We start from the raw sequence: 13,676 nt of genomic DNA, 5'->3' as shown, positions 1-13,676 counted from the left end.
ACTTTTCTTCCTCCCTTTTTATTAGCCTCCTGGTTTCGTTTATCCTTATGTGTGTCTGTTTTCCCCCACTTTTGTTCATCTTCATCCTTGCCTCTCTACCTTCAGGTTTCATTTGTTATTTCTTCTCCATCCTTGGGACCCCAGGACATTTCCTTTAGCCACATGCCCCCACACTCAATGCCACTAGCAGCCACTTTTAAATACGATAGTTAAATGCAAAGCTGTCAGGTTTTTGTTTGTTTTTGTGATGGAGTCCAGGCTTTGTCACCCAGGCTGGAGTTCAGTGGCGTGATCTCGGCTCACTGCAACCTCCGCCTTCTGGGTTCAAGCAATTCTCCTGCCTCAGCCTCCTGAGTAGCTAGAATTACAGGTGAGCACCACCACACCCAGCTAAATTTTATATTTTTAGTAGAGGCGGGGTTTCACCATGTTGGCCAGGCTCGTCTCAAACTCCTGACCTCTAATCATCTGCCCGCCTTGGCCTCCCAAAGTGCTGGGATTACAGGTGTGAGCCACCATGCCTCGCCCTCTTTCATTAATTTTGAAGAAGCTTCCCTATCTCTTAGGCAGCTCCACTACCCTTCCCTCTGCCTAAATCAGGGCAGTGCAAGGCACCTAGTACATGCTCAATAAATTTCTTTTGAATTGAGTTGATTCATCTGACAGACACTTGGGTGTTGGAGCAATTGAAGCAATTATCCAAATGGTGTTTTTATGATAGTTATTTTAAGATTTTAAAACCTAAGTTATTTTTACCCCAAATTGCCTAATTGCCTCAGTTCTCTAGTTCAGTCTAGCATGTAAATATTCATCTTAAAGGAAAGAGAAAATCTCCTATTTTTGATAAGCATTGGGCAAATAAATGATTTCATTCTTTTGCCAATACTGGTAGAGAAAGGACGAAAAACAAATAAGGTGCATTTTACTCAATGACTTTAGGCCCATGGTAGCTTCTGTCCTCTCAATTTTAGGAATACAGATAATCAGAGACAGTCTTATAATTCAACCTTGCTGGTTTTTTTTTTTTCTTTATTAAAACAGGCTGTATTTTTATAAGATTCATTATAAAAATAATGGGTCTCACTCTGTTGCCCAGGCTGGAGTGCAGTGGTAAAATCACGGCTCACTGCAGCCTCTAACTTCCAAGTGATCCTCCCATCTCAGTCTCCCAAGTAGCTGGGACCACAGGCATGCGCCACTATGCCCAGCTAATTTTTAAATTGTTTGTAGAGACAGGGTTTTGCCATGTTGCCCAGGTTAGTCTCGAACTCCTGGGCTCAAGCAGTCCTCTCACCTTGGCCTCCCAAAATGTTGGGATTACAAGCATGATCCACCACATGGTTTTGGCATGTATATAATTGATACCAAAATAAATTTTGTCAAAATTTCTTCTTGTTGCATTAAGTTTCAGTAATGATTTGTGCAAGCTGTGTGCACTTTTAAAATGTAATCCATCAATATTTTGTGTTAAGAGTAGGCTTATTTCACATAGGAGTTAATAATGTCTTATTAACCAACCATTTCTGATTGCTACTCTCGTATGTAAAAGAGTTTCACCCCTTAAAAAAGAAAATATAAGTACTGCAATTTTAAAGTTATAGGTTTTTCCCACCAGATGGTGCTGTTGCCAACTCTATGAGTTGGTCTGTAATTATTATTTGCTTTGTTAAGTCGTGTACCAGGTCCGTAATGTCAGAATATTATTTAAGGAACAGTGAAATCAGCAGAAATTTTCACTTCTAACCCATCTTCAAGCTCCAATTTTGACAGTTCTGTCAGGAAGCAGTTTCTTGATCTTGGGTATTTGTTTTTCATTGAGATAGAATTCCATTAGGAGCAAAGTAAAAGTCTAGAGAGGGTTTTAGAATACAGATCATAGGCAGAAAACTAGTAAATACAGATATTTTAATTTTATTATAAATTATTTTAAAATTCAATATTATTTCTTGAATCTGTAAAACATTTGCATGGTCCAAGAGTCAAAATTATATCTAAAAATGTTCAATGAAGTTTTACTTGCCTTCTCTAGGTCCTTCTTCCCATACAGTATAAGTAATGATTTTTATTAATTTATTTCTGGCCTATCTTTACCATGTTTCTCTTTACCAAATAAGAATATAGTTCTTCTTTCCTACATAAAAGGTAGCATACTGTACACCTTGTCTACAATTGCTTTGTTTTCCACTTGAAAATATGTTCTGAAGGTCAGCCCACATTAGACACAGAAATTTTCCTCATTCTTTTTTGTAAGTACAGAGTATGCTACTGTATTTATTCAATGAGTCCCCTATGGATGGACATCTGGGTTGTTTCTGATCTTTAGCTGTTTCAAGAGAAACCACAGTGATGGCCTTTTGCATATGCCATTTCAATTTGTGAAAGACACATTCGTTCTGGAGGTCAGAAGCCTGAAATGGGTCTCACCAGGCTACAGTCAAGGTGTCTGCAGGGCTGCATCCCTTTCTGACGTCCTAGGAGGCCCTTGCCTTGCCAGCCCTTGTGAGGCCCATCGCATTACTTGGCTTGTGGCCCCTTCCTCCATCTTCAGCACCAGCCACAATGGTTGAGACCTTCTCACATCACATTATTTTGACCTTTTTGCCTCTCTCTTTCACTTTAAGGGCGCCTTATATTAAGCCTACCTGATTAATTCAGGATAATTTCCCCCATTTCAAGGGCCTTAATTTAATCATATCTATTAATCCCTTTGCCGTGTAAAGTAACATATTCACGGGATATGGGGATTAAGATGTGGACATCTGTTGGGCTCCATCTTTCTGCCCACCACAAAATGGGTATCTTGAGGGTAGATTCCTAGAAGTGGGATTGCTGGTTCAAATTGCATATGTAATTTTTGGGACATTGCTCATATTTTCCCCAAGGAATTATAAACACGAAATATTTAAAATACCACCCTAAACGTTGTAGTTGAGTCAGACTTACTGTGACAGTATAATACTTGTGAAAATACCCTTATGCCAATTGTCAAAGAGGCAACATTGCTTCAGAATAAACTAGTTTGAAAGATTCCCTACCCCATGTATGTGACCAAGGCATGGGATCAAGCAGGGGCCCAAAGAGGAAGGGGTGGACATAAACTGTGCCCAGCTGTTCACATGGTGACTGCATCAGCAAACCAAAGGACAGATCCCTGCGGGTACAGTGGGACAAGAGCTGTTGGACCACACTGACCTCTTACAGAAGAGAAATCTACCCTGTCTGCACTCATTTATTATCTCACATCATTTCTAAATGTAAAAGAGCAAGATGGATGTAAATAAGAAATCGTTCGGTTTTACACATTTATACTATGAAAATCTCCCATCTGTAAATACCATTGCCGGCCCATTCTTTTTTATTTTTTATTTATTTTTATTTTTTTTTTTTGAGACAGAGCCTCACTTTGTCACCCAGGCTGGAGTGCAGTGGCGTGATCTTGGCTCACTGCAACCTCCACCTTCTGGGTTCATGCGCTTCTCCTGCCTCAGCCTCTTGAGTAGATGGGATTACAGGCTCCCACTACTATGCCCAGCTAATTTTTTTGTATTTTTAGTAGAGACAGGGTTTCACCATGTTGGCCAGACTGGTCGAGGTGGCTCACGCCTGTAACCTCAGCACTTTGGGAGGCCGAGGCGGGTGGATCACCTGACGTCAGGAGCCCATTCTATCTTCAAGGGCCTTGACTCTCACAGTGTGGTCCCTAGAATGCAGCCTCCACATTGCCTGGGAGCTCCTTGGACACGCAGAGCCTTGGGGCCCATCCAGATTCCCTGAATCAGAATGTGCACTTATAACTAGAACCCCAGGTGATTCACATGGATATGAAAGCCTGAGAGTCACGGCTCCAGGAGATACAAAGGAGATCCAATTATTGATTGCTTCATTGTGGTAGCCTAGACATATAATGCTATTAAATTTGATTTTATTGTTCAGTCGCCAGCTCTACACCCAGAAGTGCGGGATAGTAATGATAACAACTAACAGCTTGCTGAGTGCTTAATATGTGCCTGGCACATAGTAGTATTTTAATCTCTTTTATCTCATTTCAGGTTTTACTATATTCTTATCAATGTGTTTTAATATACATTGTCTTTTAAAAAATTGTCATAATAATGCCTCATGCTCAATTTTACCACTCTTTTGTGATTGATGAAATTGAGGCTTGGGAGAGATTGGTGAATTGAGCCAAAGATCACTTTATTAGTAAGTGCTAAACTTGGAATTCAAGTCCAAGTCTATGTGTCCCCAAAGACCAAACTTTTTCTGTCACTCTCCACTCTGTTAAAGGAGAAATTGATCTGAAGTTGGGAAGACCTGGATATCAAGTTTGTATTTAATGGGTTTGGGGTTTATTTATTTTTAGAGACAGGGTCTCTCTGTCACCCAGGCTGGAGTGCAGTAGCACAATCTTAGCTAACTGCGGCCTCAAGTTCCTGTGCTCAGATGATCCTCCCAACCTCAGCATCCCAAGTAGCCGCAACTACTCACGTATGCCACCACACCCAGCCAATTTTTAAAATTTTTTGTAGAAGTGAAGTCTCCCTTTGTTGTTCAAGCTGGTCTTGAACTCCTGGCCTCAGGCGATCTTCCTGCCTCAGCTTCCCACAGCACTGGGATTACAGGAGTGAGCCACCACGCCTCGCTGGTTTTGGTGTTTTAAAATTTGTAATTGTAATTGGTTTTTGGTTTTTGGCATTACATTTAAATTTCTTATTTAAGACATTATCATCATTTTGCTATCTTTATCATTAAAAGATTAATTTTGGGGGCGGAAATGATGAAGTATTAAATGGAAAGTAAATATCTTCTATCTCTCTCAGCTCATTCTTTAGAGTCAGTGATTTTAAACTTATCTATCTTTAGTTTTTGGTGGTTACCTCTAAAATCCTAAACTATAAGTTTGTAGTGATTTGTAATTTTTGACAGTATCACTTGACTCTCAACTATATGAGAAATGAATAATTTAGTTCCTGTAAACTTCTCACCTCCTGAGTTTTGTCAGTAATAAATATCAATTCAAATAATATATTTAATTTTACGTGTTTTATTTTATGTGTTTTAGCTATTCCTTTTTTTTTTAGAGGCAGGATCTCACAGGAGCTGGAGTGCAGTGGCAAGAATACAGGTCACTGTAGCCTCGATTTCCTGGGCTCAAGCAATCTTCCTGCCTCAGCCTTCAGGGTGACTGGGACTATAGGCATGCACCACTGTACATGGCTAATTTTTAAATTTCTTGTAGAGTTGGTGTTTTACCATGCTGCCCAGGCCGTTCTCAGGCTAACCTCCCACCATGGCCTCCCACAGAGCTGGGATTACAGGTGTGAGCCACCACACCCAGCCTGACATCTCTTCTCTACAGGCTGAAGAAGAAACTTAGAGGCCCTAAGTGTTCTCTCTCTCTGCCTCCTCCAGATGGCTACCAGCTGTATTATTATCTTTACACAGACTCTGTAACTCTGATTAGGTCTTCCGTGCTTTCTCTATAGGTTAAGTCTAAAATTTAGAACTGTCGCAGGGTAAAATTATGGAAATATTCTTCTCTGTAGAAACTATTAGTGAGAAGAGAACTTTAGAGAAATTTATAGCACTAACTTGGAGTGCAAGTTAGTGTTATTCAAATTAATTCTCAGAGAAGCTATTTCCAAGTGTCAAGGTCAAGTGAGTTTTCTTCATTTCAATAGGACTCAAAAGCATGCCTTATTTTAGTTTGCTACATATTTAGACCATTATTGTCTTGTAAAGTTTCTCGTTTCTCCTGACATTTTTCCAATTAGCTCTTTTTAAAATAGGTTGAGAAAAGAAATATGTGCCTTCTTTACCATATCATGAAGAGTTCTAGCTTCTTCATCACACTTTCTATTGAATAGAATCAGCTCTACTTGCAGAGATTCTTTGTGGGAGGAGAATCTGCTGACTTTCGCTTTCATTTTTCGTAGCTCCTTGCTAAGCCTGCAGTAGAGATGTCATTCTGGGATAATGAGGTTGGATATACTGATTCCTGGTTTCCATATCTCCCCTTTTCTTGAATTACTTTGAAGATTTTCAGGTAATTTTTAAGGAAAAGTGTGTAAAAGGTGAATTTTCTGATTCCTTGTCTTCAGGCTTGTTGGGTGATTTGAATGGGTGTGGAATTCTTGGTTCCGAAATATTTCCTTCTGAATTACGAAGGCACAGTTTCCTTCTCTACTGGCATCCAGTGTTACTGAGGAACAGGCAAATCCCTATACAATTTGACAATTTGTTGTCTTCTTATCACAAACTTTCCATTATCTGTAAGATTTTTATACTTTCTCTTCATTTTAGATGTCCAGAAATTTCATTAAGACTGTTACTGGAAAGGGGTTCCAATCCAGACCCCTAGAGAGGGTTCTTGGATCTTGCTCAAGAAATAATTTCATGTGAGTCCATAAAGTACAGTGAAAGCAAGTTTATTACAGAAGTAAAGAAACGAAAGCATGGCTACTCCATAGACAGAACAGCCCCAGGGGCTGCTGATTGGGTATTTTTAATGTTAATTCTTGAATATCTGCTAAATAAGGGGTGGATTATTCATGAGTTTTTCAGGAAAGGGGCAGGGAATTCCTGCAACTGAGAGTTCCTCCTTTTTTAGACCATATTGTATAACTTCCAGATGTTGGCATGGCATTTGTAAACTGTCACGGCATTGGTGGGAGTGTCTTTTAGCTAATACATTGTAGCTAATACATTATAATTAGTGTATAATGAGCAGCGAGGATGGCCAGAGGTCACTCTCATTGTCATTTTGGTTTTGGTGGGTTTTGGTCAGCTTCTTTACCGCATCCTGTTCTGCAGCCCAGGAGGTTTCAGCCTCATTTTACCCAACCCCTCTTCAAGATGGAGTCGCTCTGGTTGGAACACCTCTGACAAGGCTATATTTAGTAGTAGGCCTTTAAAAAATTTACCTTCATGTTCAGAGGCCTTTATCTATCTGACAACTGAGCTTTGATTCTGAAAATTTCTTCTGTATTTTCCTCCATATTCATTTCCTCTGTTTTCTTTTCCTGGGACTCCATCATAATCCTCTATGTCCTTTAACTAGTTTCACCTTTTAAAAAAAGATTTGAATTTTTGCTCTACAATTTAGGAAACACTTTTGTTTTCCTGCCCTTCTAATAAACTTGTGTCTTGGTAACCACACCTTCATTTCCAAGAAAACGTTCTTGTTTTTTAAGTGCTCTTTTTATCCGTGGTTGCTTATTCTTTTTAATGTTTTTCTTTCAATAGATGCATGATCTTCCTTTTTGAAAAAAATTTTGTACTTTATTTGTTTATTTATTTATTTTTATATAAAGACATAGTCTTACTATGTTACCCAGGCTGGTCTTGAACTCCTGGGCTCAAGTGATCCTTCCGCCTCGGCTTCCCAAAGTGTTGGGATTACAGGCATGAACCATTGGGCCCAGCCTATCTTCTTAAGCTAAGAATACTAATGAAGATTTTTTTTTTTTATTCTCTTCTGTTTCCTGGGTTACTCTGTTTCTTTCTAGTTCCATTTTTCAGGGTTTTTGTTGTTGTTGTTGTTGTTGTTTGTTTTTCGATGGAGTCTTGCTCTGTTGCCCAGGCTGGCACAATCTTGGCTCACTGCAACCTCCTCCTCCCAGGTTCAAGTGATTCTCCTGCCTCAGCCTCCCGAGTAGCTAGGATTACAGGTGTCCACTACCATGCCAGGCTAATTTTTGTATTTTTAGTTGAGACAGGGTTTCGCCATGTTGGCCAGGCTGGTCTTTAACTCCTGACCTCAGGTGATCTGCCCACCTCTGCCTCCCAAAGTGCTGGGATTACAGGCGTGAGCCACTGTGCCCGGCCAATTTTTCAGTTTTTAAAACTCCTGGTCTTCCTTTTTGTGTGTGCGTGTGCTGTTTGTGTTTTCTTCAAAAGTCTGGTCATCCTTGGCTGTCCATATGTGAACAGGACAGTTCAGTTGGTCAGTGTGGGAATGGGCATGGAATTCCTCTTCCACCAAGCATGTCTGTTTCCTGAACTTGCTGTGTGAATGCAAATGGGACATAGTCACTGGACAGCTTCAGTTTAAGGTGTGGGGACCTCAATCTAGCATCAACACCACCTAAGAAGCTTCATTTCCCAGCAGAGGTGAGGGTGAGTGTTGAGAGACCCAGACCTCCTCCTCCCCTCCCCTTCACTGCCCTTTTTGCTCCAGGAGGAAAGCTCTTCTTGACTCCTTCTACTCCTTCAGGTCAAGCTGTCACTCCCCCTAACTTTTCTTTATGAATTATTGCTATCCCATCTGCTTTCCACATTCCTAAAATCTACCAAAACCCTGGTCAACCATGATCCTTCTTTCAACCCCATTGCAGCTCTGGATTCTTTCCCTTTTGTCTGTCTTCACCAGGATTTTTATGTGAACTGGGAAAGAAGAGGTGGGGAATGTTCAGTGCATCCAAAGCCTGAGGTTTCTTTTTGCTCATGCCTTGATATTTTCTTTTAGCATTCTGCAATAAAAAGTGAAAAGCAAGTTACAGAAAGAAGAAAACTTTCAAGTCCAAGCCATCGAAAGTGGTGTCACCTTTGACAGTTTGCAAAGAATGTCCATTTCATGGTTAAATCTTTTTTTGTCCAACTTGAGTAACTATTAGGCTGGTGCAAAAGTAATTGCAGTTTTTGCCATTAATTTCAATGGGAAAAACCACAGTTACTTTTGCACCAGCCTAATAGAACTAGATTAGTTCTCATCCACCCTTCTTGTGAGAAGATGCTTTTGCAAAGATGAGGCAAGGGAATCAGGGGTTTCTCCCTAAAGCATTATCCTTTTCTTCCAGAAGCAGAGTTTGTCTCCCTTGCTCCATAGCCCAAGTGTGAAGTTGGACAAACAAGCTGTCATTGTGTTTCATGTGGACAGTCCAGTCTGCCAGCCTCTGACTTCTATCACCCACTACAGTCTAGTTTTTGTCCGAAGAATGTATGTGTCAATGTGTGTCATTGGCTTCAGAGACCCTTTTTAAATTTTGGTCTGAGTAGCTATACATGTTCTTTTTCTGCCACAGTATTGGCATATGGGATCTTTAATGACTTTTTAGGAAATACTTTGTTCACTTCACCTTCGTACTTCCCAGTAGAACCTGTAGGCTCATGAATTCACTACCTCTCTGTGATTTGTTTAGAATGGTGGCAATTTCTCACAGCAATTTAACTTGATGCCCCACTTGCTATGTATCTGGCATTATTTGTTTCCCATTTATGACTGAAATTGTCAATGCACTGATTTGCTGTTGTTTTGGTTTACAGTTAAACTTGTTTTAGCTTGTCTTAATAAAGTTTACCTCTATTTTATATCCATGTTCCTGTCTTTAGGGTAAAAATATGATGCTCATTTGAACTGAACAAATATTTTCTTTATGTTTTTCATAAATAACAAAGTTCTTGGATGCCGAGCGCATGCTAGGTACTGTGCTCTAGGCATTAGCTTTGCTAAGATGATTAAGACAATTTCAGATCTCAAGCACCTCACAGTAAACTGGGCTAGATTGTGGTTGTTTAATGTGTTTGTATATTTGATTGTGGTTTACTTGATTTGATTTCGTTTGGTTTTAGTTTTGCTTATAATAGAAAGTTTTACTTAATAGGCGTATCTTTGTAAAATAAAAAGTTCTCTTGCAAAGAGGTGTAAACCAAAAATAAAATTCTAAGACCCCTTAACCATCTGAATGGACCTCTCCTCTCAGTCAGGGTGTTCCAAAGTTAACCTGAAAAACTGGTTCAGGCCATGCTGGGAAGGGAGGGTTGGACATGCCTCATTATGTCCTCCCTTTTGGAATTCAGGAAAAGCTGACCAGCATTTAACATCAACACAGACCTTAAGTCTAATAAAAAGCATTTACAATCTGTTCTCTCTGAAGCCTGCTACCTGGAGGCTTCATCTGCATGATAAAACTTTGGTTTCCATAGCCCCTTATCATAATCCAAACATTTCTTTCTATTGATAATAACTTTTTCAACCAATTGACAATCACAAAATTTTTACATCTACCTATAACCAGGAAGCCCCCACTTTGAGCTGTCCTGCCTTTCTGGACCAGAACAATGTATACTTACATGTATTTGATTGATGTCTCATGTCTCCTTAAAATGTATAAAACTAGACTGTGTCCCAGCCACCTTGGGCACATGTTCTCAGGATCTCCTGAGGGCTGTATCATAGGCCATTGGTTACTCATATTTGCCTTAGAATAAGTCTCTTCAAGTATTTTACAGAGTTTGACTCTTTTTGTCAACAGAGGCTTTGGTATTCCTATTTTCCATTTTATGTAAACTCTTTATGTAAACTCCCGTATATTCCTCTTGTGTTTTAAAGGATGGGGAGAAAAATCCACACAGTGGCCCCTCTCTTCCCAAGTTGTCACGCTGAGTGCTGCTTGGCAGTGTTGAACAAGAATACACCAAGTTTCATTTACTCGCGTGCAATGAACTGATGCTTAGGCACTAGTCCTGTAGGCAGAATCAATGTGCCACTGGGTCAAGGTGATTTTGAGTCTCAAGTTTCCTTTCTTCTCTTTTTTTTATTTTGGAAAAAGAGTCTCACTCTGTTGCCCAGGCTGGAGTTCAGTGGCATGACCTTGGCTCACTGCAACCTCTACCTTTTGGGTTCAAGTGATTCTCATGCCTCAGCCTCCCAAGTAGCTGGGACTATAGGTGTACACCACCATACCTGGATAATTTTTTGTATTTTTAGTAGAGATAGGGTTTCACCATGTTGGCCAGGCTGCCTTTCTTCTTTCTTGCATATGAACATCAGAACACTCCATTGTCCTTTAAATTTAGAACAAGATGATTTACATTACATCAAATTGCATAGCAGTTAAAAGCTGGCCATTAAAAAAATAGAATTGTGTGGCTATCAGGAAACTAACATTTGTGGAGTGTATGAGTTTTCTATGGCTGCTGTAACAAAGTGTTATAGACTGGGCCGCTTAAACAACAGGAATTTATTTTCTCACAGTTCTGGAGTTTTGAAATCCAAAACCAAGGTGACAACAGGGTTGAGCAGGGTTGGCTCCTTCTGAGAGCTGTGGAGGAAGGATGTGTTCCAGGCTTTTCTCCTTGGCTTGTAGATGGCCATCTTCTTCCTGTGTCTTCACGTTATTTTCCCCTGTATGTGTCCAAATTTCCTCTTCGGATAAGAACCACAGTCTTATTGAATTAGAGCCCACCCTAATGACCTCACTTTAAATTCACTACCTCCGTAAAGATCCTTTTTCCAAATACAGTTACATTCTGAGGTACCAGGGGTTAGGACTTCAACATGTGGATTTGTACAGAGGACACAATTCAGCCCATAACATGGAATGTCTCCAGGGTCCCAGGAAGATTCTGGGTACTTTCATAAACATCAATTTATTTGACCTTCACAAAATTGCCACACTAGAGGGACATTGTGATCCCATTTCACAGATGAGAAAAACAGACTAAGAGCAATGATACCTCATACAATGTCACTAGCTAAAAAGTAGCAAAAGCAGGATTTGAACCTAAATCTGTGTGATCCATTCTACCAAGCTGCTTCTACGTATTTTCCTTCTCAATTCTTTTCTTCCTTTGTAAATGTAATGTTTGGAATCAAAATAAAGTTCAGGAAAGTTTGGCTCTATCCTTTTGGCTAGGAAGACTGATTTCTATAAATATGTTTGGCCTCCTATTTACTGGCCAGGGCTTTTCTCCTGGATGCCTATGCTTTTTCTCTGCATCTTTCAACCTTCTCTAGCAGATCTCAGGACTCAATAGGAAGCATTGCTGGCAGATCCAGACAAGGTGTTAACATCTGCTCTAACACCGTCATCTAATAAATGGGTCGTCTGGTCAGTGGAGAGTTTGGATAGGTTTGACCTGCTCATTACTGGGAAATCTTGAATATCTCTCAAATGGTGAAACTCCTTTAAGTGGGAGGTTACATCATAAAGGGCAGAGGCTTTTCTTTGTTTGGGTTTGAGTCAAAAAATGGAGAACTAAGGAGAGAACATCTATGGGTAGACAAGATACAACCTAATGTGAAGCTTGCTAAGACAGTGGGAGGAGATTAATGATGAAGATGTTCCTATCTCCTAAGAGTTGTTGAAACCCTCCAGTTGTGAATGTAATCAGGATAGTACCAGGCTCAAGACAGATAGAGCACTCTTCACTGCCAACCAACTAAGTGTAGTAAATGAAACCAGTAAGTAAGATTGGAAAAATGCTCAGCCACATCCATAAATAGCCTGTGGTTGACTTAAATATTTAGAAATACATGCTCTTTCCCAAGAAATAAAAAATGGCACTTTTCCTAGTAACATGGTGCATATGATATGATATTATAATACTATGACTCTAATTCTGGCTGTACCACTTAGTGCCAGTGTGTGCTGGGCACATTAATCTCATTGAGCATCAATTTCTTCATCTGTCAAACCAGCATGAAGGCAACTATGAAGGTCAAATGAGATTGTATTTGGGAGCCTTGCAAACTATAGAATGGTATGCATGTGTTAGCTGTTTTTATTGTTATTTTATTTTTAGCCCAAATCTAACAGAACCCATAATTATGCTGAATTATCCAGTTTGAGTATCCAATTTATGGATTATCCAGGCCTCCTGTTTTCCTTCCCCTTTTTAGTTCTTGTATGCTTTTTAGTCCTTTGAAAATGCCTTAGGAATAATGAAATAGAAAATAGAGAGAATATGCAGTTAGGAATTTTTGCTTTTTAAATTTTATTTTGGATATTAACAGATACCAAATGAGGAGAAAGTAGAAAATAGCCCAGTTAACGAAGAGCTTGCTGTATATACTAAAGTGGCCTGTCACATTTTAAAGGAGCTAAGCCCTTCCAAGGAAATTACCTGTCATCTGGTTTCAAAACAGTCCTGGCAGACTCTCGGTAGATGCTGACACTTTTAATTTTTCCTGAGTGCTGTTAAAATTGTAGGACTTTTGGAACCATATTCCCATATCACCTTGATGGGCCAAGTGATTGAATAGAACATGTGATAAGGATCTTTCCTCGATGATAAAGCACCATGGAAAATCCTCAGTCAGCAACTTGTAAAGTGATTGCAGATCAAGTCTCTGAGTTTTCCTTGTCCAAGCATCTGTAAGACGTTCCCTTGGAATAGGAAGGTCTCTTCATATTTGCAAATAAAATATCGCGTCCATCTTCCCAGTTCTCCCGTAGATAGTACATTACTTCTTCATTCACTGAAAACGATTGCTGCTTATTCTATATTTAGAAAGAATTGCTAATGGTGTTTCTCCTTTTCTGGGGATAGGGCAGTAAGAATCCAAATGGGGACGAGATTCATCTAGTAGGGTACGGCACGGAAGCAAAGTAACTTAGCTACGGCTGAGTCCCTGGGGGATAACTTTTATTGATAATTGGTTACTTAAGAATTGAAGTTCTTAGGCTTCAGTAAGCCTTGCTTTCATGGTTTTCCAAATTCCTAACCTAGCTAGTGGAAGATGGCTAGTTTGGAGAAGGATCTATTAAATAATAGGGTGCTGTGTTCCAATTTGATATGACTCAGGCAACTGGTGGCCATCTATTGTCAGTACTCTCTGAGGAAATCTGTTAATTTCAGTCATATATCAGGATTTTAAGTAAAACTCAGCATCTAATGAACCAGAGTGAACTAATCTGGTATGCCAGCATCTCTCTACTGTGCACTCTCCTTAA

At 39.8% G+C, this 13,676-nt stretch overlaps 1 protein-coding gene across 3 annotated transcripts in view; it reads left to right on the top strand.

The window, feature by feature from the left end:
* DPYS (dihydropyrimidinase) overlaps positions 1-13,676 on the top strand; it is an 86,567-nt gene that overhangs the window by 23,345 nt on the left and 49,546 nt on the right. The gene's annotated exons all lie outside the window — the stretch shown is intronic.

This window comes from Chlorocebus sabaeus, chromosome 8, assembly GCF_047675955.1.
Source record: "Chlorocebus sabaeus isolate Y175 chromosome 8, mChlSab1.0.hap1, whole genome shotgun sequence".
Classification (NCBI taxonomy): domain Eukaryota; kingdom Metazoa; phylum Chordata; class Mammalia; order Primates; family Cercopithecidae; genus Chlorocebus; species Chlorocebus sabaeus.
The sequence above is the reverse complement of the archived record's forward strand: the minus strand, read 5'-3'. Positions and strand labels throughout refer to the sequence as shown.